This window comes from Vulpes vulpes, chromosome 3, assembly GCF_048418805.1.
Source record: "Vulpes vulpes isolate BD-2025 chromosome 3, VulVul3, whole genome shotgun sequence".
In the NCBI taxonomy this organism is placed as follows: Eukaryota; Metazoa; Chordata; class Mammalia; order Carnivora; family Canidae; genus Vulpes; species Vulpes vulpes.
This window is the reverse complement of record NC_132782.1, coordinates 118,257,237-118,275,050: the sequence shown is the minus strand read 5'-3', so window position 1 is coordinate 118,275,050 and position 17,814 is coordinate 118,257,237.

Sequence of the window (17,814 nt, the reverse complement as noted above, 5' to 3'; positions counted from 1 at the left end):
ACCCAGGGATCCCATCAATTTATATTCTCATCAAAAATATTATAGTGTGCTTGCTTTCCCAAATTATGAAAAATACCAAATATCATCAAACTTTTCCAATGTTTGCCAATCTTAACTGACAAGGAAGAAAGGAAAAAAAGAAAAGAAGGGAAAGAGGAAGGAAAGAAAAATTATCTTTGTTTCAATTTGCATTGTTAATGAAAGTAAACCTTTTTTCATGTTTGCTGGCTTAAATATGATTTCCATACCCGAACCTAACAACCTATGCAGGTAGAAATTGGATACAAATCTCTAAGGAATAAAAAATACACAGGAAGATTAAAAATTACTATTCACATTATATTAACCATTTAGAATCAAACTCAGACAAAAGAAACCAAAAACAAAAGACTGACATATTTGACTATATATAAAAGGAAAGGAGGGGTGCCTGTATGGCACAATTGGTTGGGCATCCAGCTCTTGGTTTCAGCTGGGGCCACAGTCTCAGGGTTGTGAGATCAAGCCCTGCGTCAGACTCTGCACGTGGCACAGATTCTCTCTCCCTCTCTCTCTCTGCACCTCCCATTCATGCTCTCTCTCTCTCTCTGTAAAATATGTAAATAAATCTTTTTTTTTTTAAAAAAAAGGAAAAATAGGTCCAAAAACATTATGAATTTTTAAAAAGTAACCTCTGTATTAAGACCAGATGGCATGATGAAATAATTTATCATTTGAAATTATTTTTTTAAGATTGTATTTATTTATTCACACCAAGAGAGAGGCAGAGACACGGGCAGAGGGAGAAGCAGACTCCATGCAGGGAGCCCCATGTGGGACTCAATCCCAGGACTCCAGAATCACACCCTGGGCGGAAGGCAGGTGCTCAACCACTGAGCCACCCAGGCATCCCTCTCGTTTGAAATTATTAATATGCTAGGTGTCATATTGAATTGGTAATAATTTTTTTAAATTACCTACTGTTGGTGAGGGTGTAGGAAAAAGCACTCTTGTACATGGCAATAAACGAGTACAATCTAATTTTGCAGTATGTACTAAGATCCTTATTCATACCTTTTGAGCTTGAAGTTACTCACCTAGAATTTTATTCTAAGGAAAACAAACAAAAACAAGAAATTGTACACATTTTTTGTATTGCAGGAAAGTTGTTGAAATGATGTTTTGTTTGTTCATATCGTAAGAGGATAACTAAGTCTTTATACCTTTAAGAGGTGATGGAGGGTAGTTATAATGTCTTTCATTGATTTCTCATCCTATATAATACTAAAATTAATTTTAAAGATGTGAAGCACTCTCTTATTTATCATCATATAGCATAACATCTATTCACTGATAAGTGAAACACATTTCAACTAGATTTTTCCTTTGCTTTAATTTTGGCAAACTTACTAGAAATCTGAAATATTTAGAAATACATGAATATAAATTGGCAAAATTACCATTATCATTATAAAGCTCTCAAATTTTTAATTAAATAATAAATCCTAGGGTATCACAGCCAAATTTTAAAGTTTCTCCCTAAATTTTCCCATATTTTATAAATGTATGAAAATAATACAATATAAGATTGAAAGACCTCTTCCAGGGGTGCCTGAGTGTCTCAGTCAGTTGAGTGACTGACTCCTGATTTCCACTCAGGTCATAATCTAGGGTCGTAAGATGAAGCCCTGCCTCGGGCTCCGTGGTAAGCATGAATCCCGCTTAAGATTCTCTTTCGTCCTTTTAGGGTGCCTGGATGGCAGAGTGGGTTAAGCATCTTGGTTTTGACTCACATTGTCATCTCAGGGTTGTGAGATCGAATCCATTGGGCTCATACTCAGCACAGAGTCTGCTTGGAATCCCCTCTCCCTCGCCTCTGCCCTTCCTGCTCATGTCTCCTCTCAGTTTCTAAAAATAAATAAATCTTTTTTTAAAAAAAAGAAGAGGGATCCCTGGGTGGCGCAGCGGTTTGGCGCCTGCCTTTGGCCCAGGGCGCGATCCTGGAGACCCGGGATCGAATCCCACGTCGGGCTCCCGGTGCGTGGAGCCTGCTTCTCCCTCCGCCTGTGTCTCTGCCTCTCTCTCTCTCTCTCTCTGTGACTATCATAAATAAATTTAAAAAAATTAAAAAAAAAAAAAAAGAAGATTCTCTTCCTCTTCTCTCTGCCCCTCCCCCTACACATGCACACACTTTATGTCTCTCAAATAAAAAAAAGAAAACTTTTTCCATTCATTTGTTCATTTTCCTGAAATTTTTAGTCCTTGTCTACCAACTTCACTTATTCCTCTTCTATTCCCTTTGCTGAACAAGTCTTCCAAAGCAATTTACAATTTTCTATTGTAGTGTTTGTTTAATGAAGCTCCAAGGTCTATATTTTTTTTCCTTTGGAAAGCAGGTATTCCTAAGATGCTATACTGTGTACGCCATGGAGTTTAAATGGTCATAGAGATTATTGGGAATAAGGTAATCAGAAAAATGTTTTCTTCTCCTTGGAACCTTTGAAACACTTTTTTATCAGAATCGTCAGGTGGGATTTTCTACCAACTGACTTCAACTGCAGTGGAGATGAAGACTGTTAGCAGGTGCTGAGTCTTCAGTGACAAAAAAGTTTATATAGAAGCTCAGTGAGCAGCAAAGAATAAAATGGTCAGATCAGATGGCAGGTGGCATGGGCTTCCATGAAGCAGGTGGTTAGAGGGGAGAGAGGAGAGAGGGGAGGAGGGACTCCAATCCTGAGAGGGCTACAGGAGGACTCTTCAGAGGAGAGCTGCTTCATTTCAGAACAGCAGGGGAAGGCAAAGCTCTGCAAAGAGGTGAAGTGCTGAGAGAGGTTATTTAACCACAGAACAAAAGTTCCAGAAATCACAGAAAGGTTTGGGTGGTAGTGAGAGAAGGAAAGCTGTCTTCCTGCTACTTTCCTCTCCTTCCTAAAGGAATAAGAGCACTGATAGCAGATCAAAAATAATGAGGCCCAGTCCTAAAACAGGGGAGTTTTACTGGATAGAGTAAAAAGATTATAACGAGAATTCTAAGACTTGTGCATTTCTTTCTGCATAGTAAGCTCTATGCTGGTTTTCCAGGCCCTTCTAAGGGGAGGTGGGAAACAGGGTGGAGCCCAGGGGAAAAGAAGGCACTAGCAGCTTAAATTTGCTCACAATCTGGGTATTTCTCAGCCTGAAATCAACAAACTGCTCAGGGTCTGAGTGTTTTCTACAGAAATGTGCTAATTTTGTGTTTTCCTTTGTGTTTTCCTTTTGAAGGTAATCTGAAGACCAATAGCACTAACAACCAGATAGCCACCTTATAAGTAGGCCTAATATTGATTTCATTGCCCCTGTGTATTTGAGTTCACACACCAGCTACTTTCAAGTAATACCACTTTGTTGAGGGCTGATGAAAAGGAGAACAGAGGTTCACCTCATAGACAATAACGCATTCTTTGCCAAGTAAAATCCAGTGAAATCAGAGCCTGCTACATGAATGACAGTTCTCACAATATTCAAACAAAAAAAAAGAAAGTGGGGGAGAAATAAGCAAACATCAAACATGTGACAATTTCAGAATGCTTAACTCAAACAAATTTACCAATCAGTAGAATATTCATAAGAGAGTAGAAACTTAGTTCCAGCCTAATGCTATTAGTTGTCCCATTAAATAAATGTTATTAATTAGAATTTCAGTGGTTTTTATAGTCTTGTTTGTGTTTCATTTGTATATCTGTTAGGATTTATGATTATACAAGAGCTATAAGCTTGTATATTTTATGTATAGAGCTTGTATACAAGCTCTATAAGCTTGTATATTTTATGCTTTTTTTTAATTTAAAGATATATCTAAATAACATGATAAAAATGATTTCACTCAATCCTTGGGAATACAAGAATAGGCTTCCTTTCTATATATTCAACTTTGGAGACCCACTAGCCTGGATTGTGTTTGGAAGGCAAGAAGACCAAGGCCCACCTGTAGCCCAGCACCACTTCCCTCATCACAGACAGGAATCAAATGCAGATCCGGACCAAAACTCCAGCTCAGAGCATCCTCTGTGTTGTACACCCACCACCACTTTTCACTAGCGTATCACTAGCACAGGAAGGTGGTCAGGCAGCCAGCAATTCAGGATCCTAGCCCTCTCACTTTCCTCAGAGACACAACCAGCAAACAAGGTACACACATACATGAAATTACTCAAGGTTAGACACTTCCCTCACCTTGACAAACCCACAGTTAAATTCAGTCTTCATCTTACAAGATGTCTCAACAGACCTCTCAGTTCCATGTAATAACTCTCCTGGAAATACAGCACCCACATTGTTTCCCAATACTCTCCTGACCTCCCTTCCATATCACTAACTACTTCTCTTCTGTCTCCTATGTTGGCTCTTCCTGTTCCTGACCTCAAACTGTTGCAATGGTCCAGGACTCAGTCTCCAGAGCAGGTCTTATATGCCTTCTACCTAGGGGACCTCGCCCAACAAAAAGCTTTAAATATATAATGTTGACAATGTACGTCTCTAACCTGACATCTCTCCAAGATTTACACGACTGCTACTTGCTGTATCCACCTAGCTGTTTCTAAGGGACCTCAAATACCCAAACCAAGCACTCTTACTCACTCACACTCCAGCTCTCACAGGTATTAGCCCTAGAAGTATTCCTCAGTAAACTTTTTGCACATGAATCTGAGTATCACAGGCAGCTATCATGGGACACAACACTGACAGCTGGCACCAGAAATGGTCTTAGGAAGCAGACACCACATGATACACCATCATGGGGGGTAGACGGTGAACTGTTATAGGAAGAGAATGCATTGGATGATGACCTCAGCTTTTGATAAATTCAGGAGAAATACCAATTACAAGTACTATGGAATTAGATAGATGTTACTGTAGGCCATCAATGCATTGGCAATAATACAGCACCAAAACTGTGGTATAAATACACAATGGAATGTTATTCACGCTTAAAAAGTAAAGATTCTGATGTCTTCTACAACATGGATGAACTCTGAGGATACGACACCAAGTGAAATAAGCTAATCACAAAAAGACAGATACTATATGATTTCACTAACATGAAGTACTTAGTCAAAATCATAGACACAGAGAGTAGAAAGATGGTTGCCAAGGGCTAGAGGGAGGGAGGAATGAGGAGTTATTTTTTAATGGGCATAAAATTTTCATTTCACCAGATGAAAAGAGTTATGGAGACAGATGCTTGCACGACATTATGAATCTGTTTAATACCAATGAACTCTATACTTAAAAATAATTATGAGGATAAATATTATGTTATATGGATTTTTTAAAGATTTTATTTACTCATGAGAGACAGAGAGGGGCAGAGACATAGGCAGAGGGAGAAGCAGGCTCCCTGCGGGGAGCCCGTTGTGGGACTTGATCCCAGGACCCTGGAATCACAACCTGAACAAAAGGCAGATGCTCAGCAATGGAGCTACCCAGGTGCCCTATGTTATATGTATTTTACCACAACAAAATAATTGGAGAAAAATCACATCCCAAAATAAATAGCACAGATTGGTACTTAATAGACTCACTAAAGAATTCAAAAGTTGAAGTGTCCATCGTCTAATTCACTATACGGAGTCCTACAAAACCTAGGTGGATCACAATGGAGGATGACAGCGGACTAATTCAAACTCAACCAAGCAGCAGAGGAGTCAATTGCAGGCTTTGGATCCAGATGTGGTATCTTTACAAGAGCAGATTAACACAGCCTCAGGGACACTGATCTGATGAATGCATTGTTTTCCATTTACTAAGAAGGAGAACCAGAAGCAGTTGGCATTCCTATGGCATAGGCAATAATATATGTTTAAATCTCCTGCCCTCTGTCACAGAGGGACCTGGTCCATCTACACATTCACTATATTGGTAACATCACATTAATTTGACTAGATGAACAAGAAATAGTAATTGGGGGTGGTGATGAGGGGTGAATCAGTTAAGTGTCCAACTCTTGCTTTCCGCTCAGGTTGTGATCTTGGGATCCCAAGATGAAGCCCTGCACTGGGCTCTGAGCTGAGTGGAAGGACTGCTTGGGACTCTCTCTCCCTCTCCCTCTGCTCCTCACCCCCACACACTCTCTCTTCCTCTAAAAATAAATAAGTGAATCTTTAAAATATAATAATAATTCTCTTATTTTAAAAAAGTAGCAATAGGTTGGAAGCATTGGTAAAATACATGTATTCCAGAAGGTGGGAGATAATAGAGTCCATGAGGATTCAGGGATCTACCACATGAATTAATTAATTTCCAGGACCAGTAGACTGAAGGATGTCAGGACATATCCCTACCACCACTGAAAATAAAGGGCAAATGGTTGTATCTCATATCCATCTAGGAAGGAAACACGTACCTGAGAGAGGCCTCTTCAAGTTCTGGAAGTAAAATATTTCAAAATTAAGAAAACTTTTGTGACCCATTTCTGAGGAACAAGAAATGTTAACACCTCTCAATAGGGACATAGTTGGAAAGAGCTCTTCAGCAGATCCAAGTCATGTAGCAAGCAGCCCTGCCTCTTGGGCCACCTGACCCAGTAGATTCTGTGGTATTGCAAGTACCAAACGCAGAAAAGATGTGATGTGGGGTTTATAGCAAATTCTCTCAAAAGGAGAATCTACTGCAGAAAACTGTGGCAGTTCCTGGTATGCTAGGGGGCCGTGAAAGAAACAGAGTGCTGAAACCTAGGACAGCAAACGACATACAGCCGGATTGCCTATCTTGAGTTAGGCAAACCCACCAAGTTATAAATTTGGTGATTGCAGCAGCAAACCATATGATGGAACAGTATATCTGAGATCAAGCACAAGTGGAATCTGAGTACAAGCAAGCCCCACACACAAAGAGCCAAGCAAAATTCCACACCCCATCACTGTTAGACCATTATCTCTCCCCAAACTCACACCTATGACTACATGGAGATTCGGTATGACCAGCTGACCAGGACTAAATGGGATGAGCTTGATTCATGGACACATTTCTTAGTATGTGAGTGCAAACTGCAAAAGGCCCGTTAGGCACTGCTTGGCACTACTCAGGAATAATCCTGAAAGGTAGCAGTGAGAGGAAATCTACTCAGTGAAAAAAATTTCAATTACTGCACCTCAATATTCGCTTTATGTAAAAAGAGAAGTGGCAAGGGATAACAATGTAGATAGGCTCATGGCCAGTAGTAATGCTTGGTCACATTGGCCAGTAGCCTGGAAGCAAAAAAGACTAGAAATCAGAGACAAAGAGGTATGGGGGATACGTACAAAGGGGGATCTATGGGAGTGGACACCAAGCAAAAATAGGTTTACGTTGTTGTATAGTTACTACCAAGGCAGAGGTACGGAACAACCAAGTAGACGGAATGACCCAGCCAGATGAAGTCAGCCAGGCTCTCTCGGTGGACACCATGAACACCCGGGCTTATGCAGTGCTATCATATGGAGTGGCCAAACAGCATGGACTCCCGCTCCCCAGACCTAATAGAGCTGCTGCTGCTGCTGCCAAATGCCCAACTTAGTAGCATCAGAGACTAATACTGGGCCACCGACATGACATCATCCCTTCAGGAAACCCACCAGCCACTGAGCAGCAAGTTAATGACTCTGAAACTATCCCACCCTGAAAGGTGCAGTGTTTCATCTTGACAAATATCTTAGGTATGTGTCTGCCTCACTTGCCTGCAGGGCCTCAGCCAGCAGGACAATCCAGTAGCTAAAGAGTATGTGGTCTTTTGACATAAGGTCACACATTACATCACGTTGGGCCGAAGGTCTTACTATAGAGCAAGGGGCTGTATAATAAGTAGAAGTTCCACGTACAGGAATTTCCTGAGCCCTGGGAACATTACGGATTCCTAACAGCACACGGCTGGCCAGTAGAGAGCTGAACCAAGTGGGATGACCTGAGGACTGTCCGGCACTGACAGAGGGGAAATAGAATAATTGCTTTTCTTGATATCTTGAAACTTTCACCTAACAGTTCTTAAATAATCAAGCCAAGACTGGTCCAGAGAAGGAAGACATCCCTAATTTACATAAAGCACTAAGTCAGTCAGTCAGGTCTGATTCCCCTTAGACCTTGGTGTCTGTGTCAGAAAGAGCATCTGAGGATCCCTCTGTGCCTGTCTTCTGTACAAGACCCTGACGCAGGAACCCAGGCCGGGAACATCCCACGAAAAGAGCAAGTCTCTTCGCTCAGGAGTTCACAAAGGCCAACTGACATGGCCCTTGAAATTCTGAGCGGGTTCAGTAGATGGCGAGTCTCCAGAAACGCACTCAGCGTCTCCCAAAGAGCGGAGGAGAAGGCTCTGGTCATTGTGGAAAGTGACTGTTTTAAGAAGGCAGGATGGGAGGCCTGGGTGGCTGCCTTTGGCTCAGGTCGTGACCCCCGGTCCTGGGCTGTGGGGCTCCCGCAGGGGGCCTGCCTCCCCCTCTGTGTCCCTGCCTCTCTCTGCGTGTCTCTCGTGAATAAATAAGATGTTAAAAAAAAAAAAAAAGGAGGCTGAGAACGTGTTTCGCTGGCGTGCACGGCTGTCCAAGGCGGCGCCTCTCAGAAGAGATCGCCACGCTTACAAGGCGGTTCTTTGACCGACTTCTCGGCACAGCTCCCCGCTCCCGGGCCGCGCCCCTCGGTCACTCACAGCCCCAGAGTTCACACCAAACGAGGAGCTCCAGTTTCTCAGCCCCTCCTGGAGCTCGACAATGTCCACCAAGCCGTCCCCGTCGCGGTCCAGGTTTTGGAAGAGCGTCTTGTAGCCGGAGGAGTCCTCGTCCTCCTGGCAGGCCACCGTGGGCAGCACGAAGCCCCGCAGCCAGCGCAGCATGGTCCGGCCGGCCCGCGGGGTCCAGCCCCGCCCCGGCCCCGCCCAGCCCCCGCCCCGGGCCCTCTCAGGCCCCGCCCCGCCCCGAGGCCCCGCCCCCGCCGCCTAACGGGGCTGCTGGAGTCAGACGGTCCGCGCGCCCCGGCGGCCGACGCAACGGCCCGACGGGGCCTGGGGCGAGCGGGCCCGCGCGCTGGGCACGGGCGCCCCCCGGAGGCCCTCGGAAGGCCCGCCTCGTGCCAGCCGGGTCCCCGCCTCGCGACGGGCGCCGCGCCCCGCAGCTGGAAGCCGAGGCGCCAGAGGCGTGGGTGCCCGCACCGCGGACGCTCCCCAGCCACCTGCGCTCGCTCCCGGGCCACCGGCGCTCGCTCCCGGGCCATCTGCGCTCGCTCCCGGGCCACCTGCGCTCGCTCCCGGGCCATCTGCGCTCGCTCCCGGGCCACCTGCGCTCGCTCCCGGGCCACCTGCGCTCGCTCCCGGGCCACCGGCGCTCGCTCCCGGGCCATCTGCGCTCGCTCCCGGGCCCACCGGCGCTCGCTCCCGGGCCACCTGCGCTCGCTCCCGGGCCATCTGCGCTCGCTCCCGGGCCACCGGCGCTCGCTCCCGGGCCATCTGCGCTCGCTCCCGGGCCCACCGGCGCTCGCTCCCGGGCCATCTGCGCTCGCTCCCGGGCCCACCGGCGCTCGCTCCCGGGCCACCTGCGCTCGCTCCCGGGCCATCTGCGCTCGCTCCCGGGCCACCGGCGCTCGCTCCCGGGCCATCTGCGCTCGCTCCCGGGCCCACCGGCGCTCGCTCCCGGGCCACCTGCGCTCGCTCCCGGGCCATCTGCGCTCGCTCCCGGGCCACCGGCGCTCGCTCCCGGGCAACCTGCGCTCGCTCCCGGGCCACCGGCGCTCGCTCCCGGGCAACCTGCGCTCGCTCCCGGGCCACCGGCGCTCGCTCCCGGGCCCACCTGCGCTCGCTCCCGGGCCACCGGCGCTCGCTCCCGGGCCCACCTGCGCTCGCTCCCGGGCCACCGGCGCTCGCTCCCGGGCCACCTGCGCTCGCTCCCGGGCAACCTGCACTCGCTCCCGGGCCACCTGCGCTCGCTCCCGGGCCCACCTGCGCTCGCTCCCGGGCCACCGGCGCTCGCTCCCGGGCCACCTGCGCTGGGCCGGCGCGGAAGAGCCCCCGGGGTCTCCGGGCGCGGAAAGGCCGGCGGCGGCGGGTGAGCGGCCGGGGCGGACGGAAGCCTCCCGCGGCAGCGCCCCCTCCTCCCCTCCCGGGGCCTCCGCCCTCGCTCGGAGCCGCTTGCAGGGGACCTTGGGGATGTGTCCGGGCGCCCGCACCCCGCCTCGCCTCCCAGTCTCCTAGATCCCCTGCGGCCTCACCACGGCCTCCACTCCCCCGACAGAACTCCCTTGCACAAGACGCGAAGGACACTTTATGGTCCTGGTCCTGAATGCCGGTTCTGTTTAGATATCGCTGAGCACACTTGTCTTGCAGGACAAGACACGGTGCTGCAGGCCTCAGCCTCGTTTACAGGCTCCCACGGAGGAGCCGGAGACCTAAAATTGAGACGCTGGAGCCTTGTAGTAGACAGGGCCAAAGGATCATGTCAAACCGAGTTCTGGGATTTGTGGCACTGAAGCTTTGTGTCCTCAATCTCTGGTCACATCTTTTGAAAGTCAGTGGCACAGTCTAATGGCAGTCCCAAACCAGTACGATTTTATTTTTTTTTTCATCTTCATAGATTGGAACTCAGTGTTGTTAAGAATCACTTCTCTCCAATTTGATCTAAAGATGCAGTGTAATCCCAATCTAAGCCCCAGCAGGCTTTTCCGTACAAACTGACAAGCTGATTCTATAATGGAGGGGCGCCTGGGTGGTTCAGTCAGTTAAGTGTCCAACTCTTGATTTTAGCTCAGGTCATGAGATTGAGCTTCACAACCCCACATCAGGAGGCCACATGCCTAAGATTCTCTCCTTCTGCCCCTTCCTGCTCCCACTCAGGTGCACCTGCACTCTCTTGCGCTAAAAATTAATTGGTTAATTAACTAATTAATTGCATTTATATAGGAATGCAAAAGATGTTGAGTAGCTAAAACCATTTTGAAAAATAATAAGTTTCAGAGACTAGATAAATAAACCTACACATATGTGATCAATTGATTTTCAACAATGATGTCAGGCTAATTCAATGGGGAAAAGATAATCTTTTCAACAAATCCTACTGGAAGAGTAGGATATGCATAAGGAAAAAAAATGTGAAACTTGAAAAAACATTGTTAAGAAAATAGGCAAGACAGGGGTGCCTGGGTGGCTCAGTCAGTTAAGCATCTGCCTTCAGCTCAGGTCATGATCTCCAACTCCTGGGATTGAGCCCCACATCAGGTTCCTCCTCAGCAGGGAGTCAGCTTCTTCCTCTCCCTCTGCCCCTTCCCTGCTTGTGCTTACTCTCTCTCTCTCTCTCTCTCAAATAAATAAAATCTTTATATAAAAAAAAAGAAAACAGGCAAGACGAAGTCTAAGAAGAAAATATTTTAGTACATATCTCTGACAAAGGACTTATATCCACAATACTAAAGAACACTTAAAAAGTGTTACAGGGGATGCCTGGGTGGCTTAGCGGTTTAGCGCCTGCCTTTGGCCCAGGGCGCGATCCTGGACTCACGGGATCGAGTGCCGCATCGGGCTCCCGGCATGGAGCATGCTTGTTCCTCTGCCTCTCTCTCTCTCTGTCTATCATAAATAAATAAATCTTTAAAAAAAAGTGTTACAAACAACCCAATTTTTTTTAAATGGGCAAAAAATTCTGAACAGACATTTCACAAAAGAAAATATCTGAACCGCCAATAAGCACATGAAATGTTACTTGAAATCTTTACTCAATACAGAAATGTGAATCAAAACCACAACGAGATACCACTGCATAGCCTCTAGAATGGATAAAATTAAAAATACTAACGATGTCAGGTGTTGCTGAGAATATAGAACAACCGAAACTAATATATTGCTGATGTAGGAATGCAGGGTAGTATAATCAGAAAACAGTTTAGTATTTTCTCATAAACTGAACATAAACTAGCAATTCTATCTCTAGGCTTTTACTTTAATGAAATGAAAAAAATGTGCCCAAGAAAAAGACTAATGTTTACAGCAGCTTTATTTTTAATGGCCAAAAACTAGAAGTAAACCTTCAGAAAACAGAGAAGGTAAGTGGATAACAAAAAGGTGGTATATCCATGCAAAGGAATATTATTTAGCAATAAAAAGGAATGAAATCCCAATGCACACAACATGGATAAAACTCAAAAACATTATGTGAAAGAATGAAAGTCAGAATGTGATAATAGTTACATAAATACATAAGTGTATACTTTTATCAAAATTCATCACACTGAACACAAAATGAGTGCATTTTATTAGGTATAAATATGCCCCCACAAAGTTGAATTTTAAAAGTTTTGCAACTAGCTATTATTGTCTAAATATTGTAGAATATTTTCCCATACATACGTATTCTTTATAATTTGGATAAATTATAGATATAAAGGGAGAGTGTAGTTAGAATGTAATCAAATTGCTCACCAGGAAAAAGAATTGCATTTATCATATTATGGTCATTAATGTTTCTGCCTTACTACTTGATGCCAAGAACAGAATATTATTCAATTTCCCCAGAGGTTAGCAGAGTTCCAGAAAGATAAAAAACTTCAGTAATTGTTTAAAGTGTGTAATTATTAAATCTGAACAAGACTAGACTCTCCAGAGGGATTTTAATCCCATTGACCTATATATACCCAACTTCTTCTAGGATTAGGGTGTGTTTGGTGAGGGGAAACTTAGAATTTATCCATACTTTTGTTTTATTTTGTTTCATTTTTTTTCATCTCTCTGACTCTTAACTTCACCCAACCATAAGATTAAACATAGGGCTGAAAGTACTACAAGGTGTTGACTCAGACACACTTGATCTCGAATTCCAGCTCTACCACATACCACTCATGCAACCTTAGGCAAATTACTTTTCTAAAATTCAGTTTTCTCACTCATAAAACAAATTTCATAATTATACCTACCTTGTAGGATCATTATTAAAGTTTAAAAAACAAGATGTAAAGTGCTTATAACTGGCCAATTGTAAACATTTAAAAGTTTGCTGTTTCTACTTTTTTTTTTTCTACTTTCTTGATTAGAAGTCCTATCCTTGTTACTGAGCTCACCAAAAATAAAAATTGACAAGAGGCCTAACAGCCGGTCCAGGCAAAGCTTTCCTGGGACTTATATTCCAGCACAAGGGAAAGTATCCTCGGGCTGGCTCTTTAGAGAGAGGTCAGGGACAGTTTTAAAGAGATCACAGGGGTGAGGGGGGTGGGGTGGGGAGGTGGCATAAGCATGTAGAGATGGGGACCTAACAGTGCCTGCTCACCTAAAGATCATATTTTTTCATACATTGCATGTCTAATCATAGCATGGTAAATCACTACCCCTAAGCAAGTTTTTAAGATTATAATGAGGGGAAAAGTCAGTGAAAGGTCAGTGCTGGGGGTCCCTTGTGGCTCAGACTTGGTTTGGTCTGGTTCTCACAGGAGCAAACTGGTTGTAAGCTGGAGTGTGGGGCTTGTTTGGCACTGTGGTAGCATCTGGCTTTCTGATGGCAAGCAGCACCTGTAAAAGGGCTACTGTGGTTTTTTTATGAGCATTTCAGGGTGAGGGGCTTGAGTCTGGTCCCTGCTCTATCTCATAGCAAGCAATATAGAAAATTTCTTAATGGGCTCTTTTGGTGTAATAGTATCAATTAGTTTTTTAAGAATCACTTGGGGAGCACCTGCTGGCTCAGTCAGTTGAGCATCCAACTCTTGGTTTTGGCTCAGTCATAATCTCAGGGTGGTGAGATCAAGCCCTGCCCTGGGGATCCACGCTCAGCGTAGAGCCTACTTGAGGATAAAGAATCTCTCCCTCTGCCTCTCCCTCCTCTCATGGGTGTGCTTGTGCTCTCTCTCTCTCTCTCTCTCAAATAAATAATATATCTTTTAAAAAAATCACTTGGAAGTTGTGGCAGATACTTTGGACTGGTACTTCAACCTTCATTCTGCATTTCTATTGGAAGACTACAGAATGCTCAAAAGTATTTCTAAACTCCTTTGAAGCTAGTTTTCTGTAAGAAAATTAGATTCCCTCCAAAAACCTTACATAGTATTTGGAAAGAGGAAGTAAGACAGCTTCCTTTTGCTGTTTCAGCCATCATGCAGGACCATGAATATTGGTGTTTAAGTCAGTTTTTGTGCCTGGACTCAGTATTCCAATGCTTATTTGCCAATTTTATGCATATCTTGAGGCAGATTTGACAGCGGTGGTGGTAGCTATAGCAACTTTCTGATCTCTGAATTACAGCTATGCTCAACTAATCAGTCTAGTTTGGGGATCATCTTTATTTTTTCTACAAAGGGCTAGACAGTAAATATTTTAGGCTTTTCAGACCACAAATGGTCTCTATTTATTATTTTTTGTTTGTTTTTCACTAACCATGAAAAGAAACTGAGAAATTGGACCTCATCAACATTTAAAACATCTCTTCATCAAAAGATACAAGTAAGATAGTTGATATTCAAGTTCCAGACTGAAAAAGAGATATTTATAATACACATAGTTAAAAAATGACTCTTATGTAGAATTTTTAAGAACACCTACAGATCAATAAGTAAAAGACAAACAACCTAATTAAATATTTAACAATTAGAAAAAAAAGACTTGAACAGGCACTTCGCAAGAAAGAATATCCAATGGCTTCTTGATTTATGTGTAACAAAGGTGGGTTGTTGGTTTTTTTTTTTTTTTAAGTTAACTGGATCCCAGAGGCTGTTGCTATGTTTTCAACTCTTGAAAGTCTGCAGTTATGGTAAATCTTAAATAACAATTTATTGCTCTAATTATAATAGTTAAATTGACTCCTCTGTTTTCTGAAATGTAAAAGTACTTGTTCTAGGTTTTTTGTTTCTTTAATGATTCAGAAGAAACCTTTGGAATTTCCTCCATCCTTCTCATAAAGGTATAAAAACCTCTAACATGGTTGAATATTTATTAAAAGCGTTTAATAATCTATTTCTCATTTAAATTAACACAACTGCCCATCAGAGAATTAGGTAAATATGTATACATAATGATGAAATATCATATAGGAGTAAACATGAATGAAATAAAGTTATGTAGATAAATATCACAATGTTGAGTGAAAAAGCAAGTTTTACAAAATATATACAATATATAGTTATGAAAAATATTTATGGAACCATTCATATGTAGACAAAATTTTAAATGTGCATAGGAATTAAATCCTTCAGGATAAGGATTACTTTTCAGGAGGTGAGAGAAGGAAAGGTAGTGTTTGAAGCAGAAAGGTAGTGTTTGAAATCAAAGAGTATGGTAAGCGCATGATTCATTTATTATTTTCTTTGTGAAATGCTACATATTTAATTTTAGAATATATATACTAACAATATATATAGAACCAATTTACTTTTTTTAGTCAAACTGGCAAAAACTGGTCAGGGAAGCATTTAATGACAGAGACTAATTCAATAATAATTGTTCACATACCAAATACCCATGTTTTGATATTACTTTCAGAAATAGTACACAATTTAAAATGATGTTTGAATACGTGTATCCAGGAAAAGAAAGCAAGCCAAAATTCTATTTAACGTAGACCTCCTCCTGAAAATCAAGGAAATTCATAGACACAAGGCAAGATTTCTGAGGGAGTTTATAGCTGTGGTATTCTTTAATTAAATGACAGGTTTGGAAGTGTTTCTAATTTATCTTATTAGTAATAGGATAAAGAGGAGTATTTCATCTTCTATATATTAAATAGGAAAATAGCATATATATTATATAACACCTATCACATTATGGGGACTTATTTAAACTACAATCAACATTTTACATCTCTATCTAGACCTCTGTCAACTTTGATGCTTGAAAAAAATTGCGATTATTTGTGTGTGTGTATGTATATGTGTGTATCATATTTATGCATATATGTCCGTATGTATGTATGTGTATGTATATATATAACATGTTGATATGTACATACATATATCCATATAATATTGTCTTACTTTGTGGTTGAGTGTAATAAAACACATGCCTGCCTATTGAGCATTTATTGTGCATAGAGGAGAGTTAAAATTTTTTTCTCTTACTCTCTCAGCTTATTAGAAACCAATATATGGATTTGCTGAATTCTAGGAAAGGTAGATCCACAAATCTAATTCAAAGCACTCTTCTCAGAAAGGGAGACAGAACATGAGAGACCCCTAACTCTGGGAAACGAACTAGGGGTGGTGGAGGGGGAGGTGGGCCGGGGGTGGGGGTGGCTGGGTGACGGACACTGAGGTGGGCACTTGACGGGATGAGCACTGGGTGTTATTCTATATGTTGGCAAATTGAACACCAATAAAAAATAAGTTTATAAAAAACAAAAACAAAGCAAAACAAAAAACCAAAGCACTCTTCTCCATTACTGCTTCTTGCCCCAAAGACACCTTGGTGGGATCAAACACATTTGGGCCACCCTGGGATTAGACTTTTCATGTCTATACATAAACTTTTATATATTAATTGAATTGTATGCTGAAATACTTCTGTCTTTATTTACAAACAAAATAAAGAGAAAATACATAAACTCACAGATTAGAACATTTCTCCAAATCTAGGAGTATGGAAAGCACATAACAGTTCCATTAAAATGCCACATTGCTATTCATATATTGAATTCTAAAAAAATAGAGAAAAAAATTGGCAAAATACTTTAAATGAGTTCACTGGATCTGATCCACTGGCAAAATGTTTCAGATCCACTGAAGCATTTAAAGTACTTCACCAGTATGTAGTTATCCTAAGACAATACTTGATCTTTATAATCTGTAGTTATTGAGGGGTCTAGCTTGCCATTTATTTTCCTCTTCAATTGTAGAATAAATGTTCACATAAAAAATTTAATTTCTCATTGTTTTTAATAATAAAGTATGGTAATACACTAATTTCACATGAAGCATTTATTTTAACTTCCTTTTATGTGAATTTTAGAAACTGAGTTATAAATTAATTAGAATCCTTCTATTAATAAATCCTACTAAGAAAAAAATGGGAATCCAACTAGAAATTTGGCTTGGTTTTCTCACTCAAACTTATGTTGTATACTCATATTCATTTTAATTTTTAGGAAATTTAACATCACAACTTAATTCCATCATTAATATTTTATTAAGTGCTGTATCACAAGAATCCTTTCCTTATCCTATCCTAAGGAAATTAAATTAATCTAATTCCACAGCAAATTAAATCATGCCATTTAACAAGAGAAAAAGACTATATAGATTATTCCTTTGAATTTCAGCACTCTTTACAGTGACAGCCAGATTTTAACTAAATTTTAATAAACTTGATAAATAAGACATACTTCAAATATTAGAGTAACTTAAAAATACATGATCTATCAAATGGCAGAAATATCTTGCCCTAAAAAAACACCTGAAAAGAGAGCTGGTCCAATCCAGCTACTAGTTGTTGGCTATAATATAAATTGTATTATTTATTTATTTATTTTTACATTTTCAAACTCGTTGATTATCTCACATCTCCATTTATTTATTTATTTATTTATTTATTTATTTATTTATGTTAGATTTATTTATTTATTTATTCATGAAAGACACAAAGAGAGACAGACATAGGCAAAGGGAGAAGCAGGCTCCTCACAGGGAGCCCAATGCAGGACTTGACCCCCGGATCACGACTAAGCCAGACAGCCACTCAATCACTGAGCCACCCAGGTGCCCCTCCATTTTTTTAAATTAAACAATTCATAAAATTTAATTGAGATATAATTTACATATAACATTTTATAAGTTAAAGGTATACACTTTTTATTTGATACATTTATATATTGCAATATGATTACCACTGTAGCATTAGTTACCACCTCTATAGCATCATGTAATTATCATTTCTTTTTT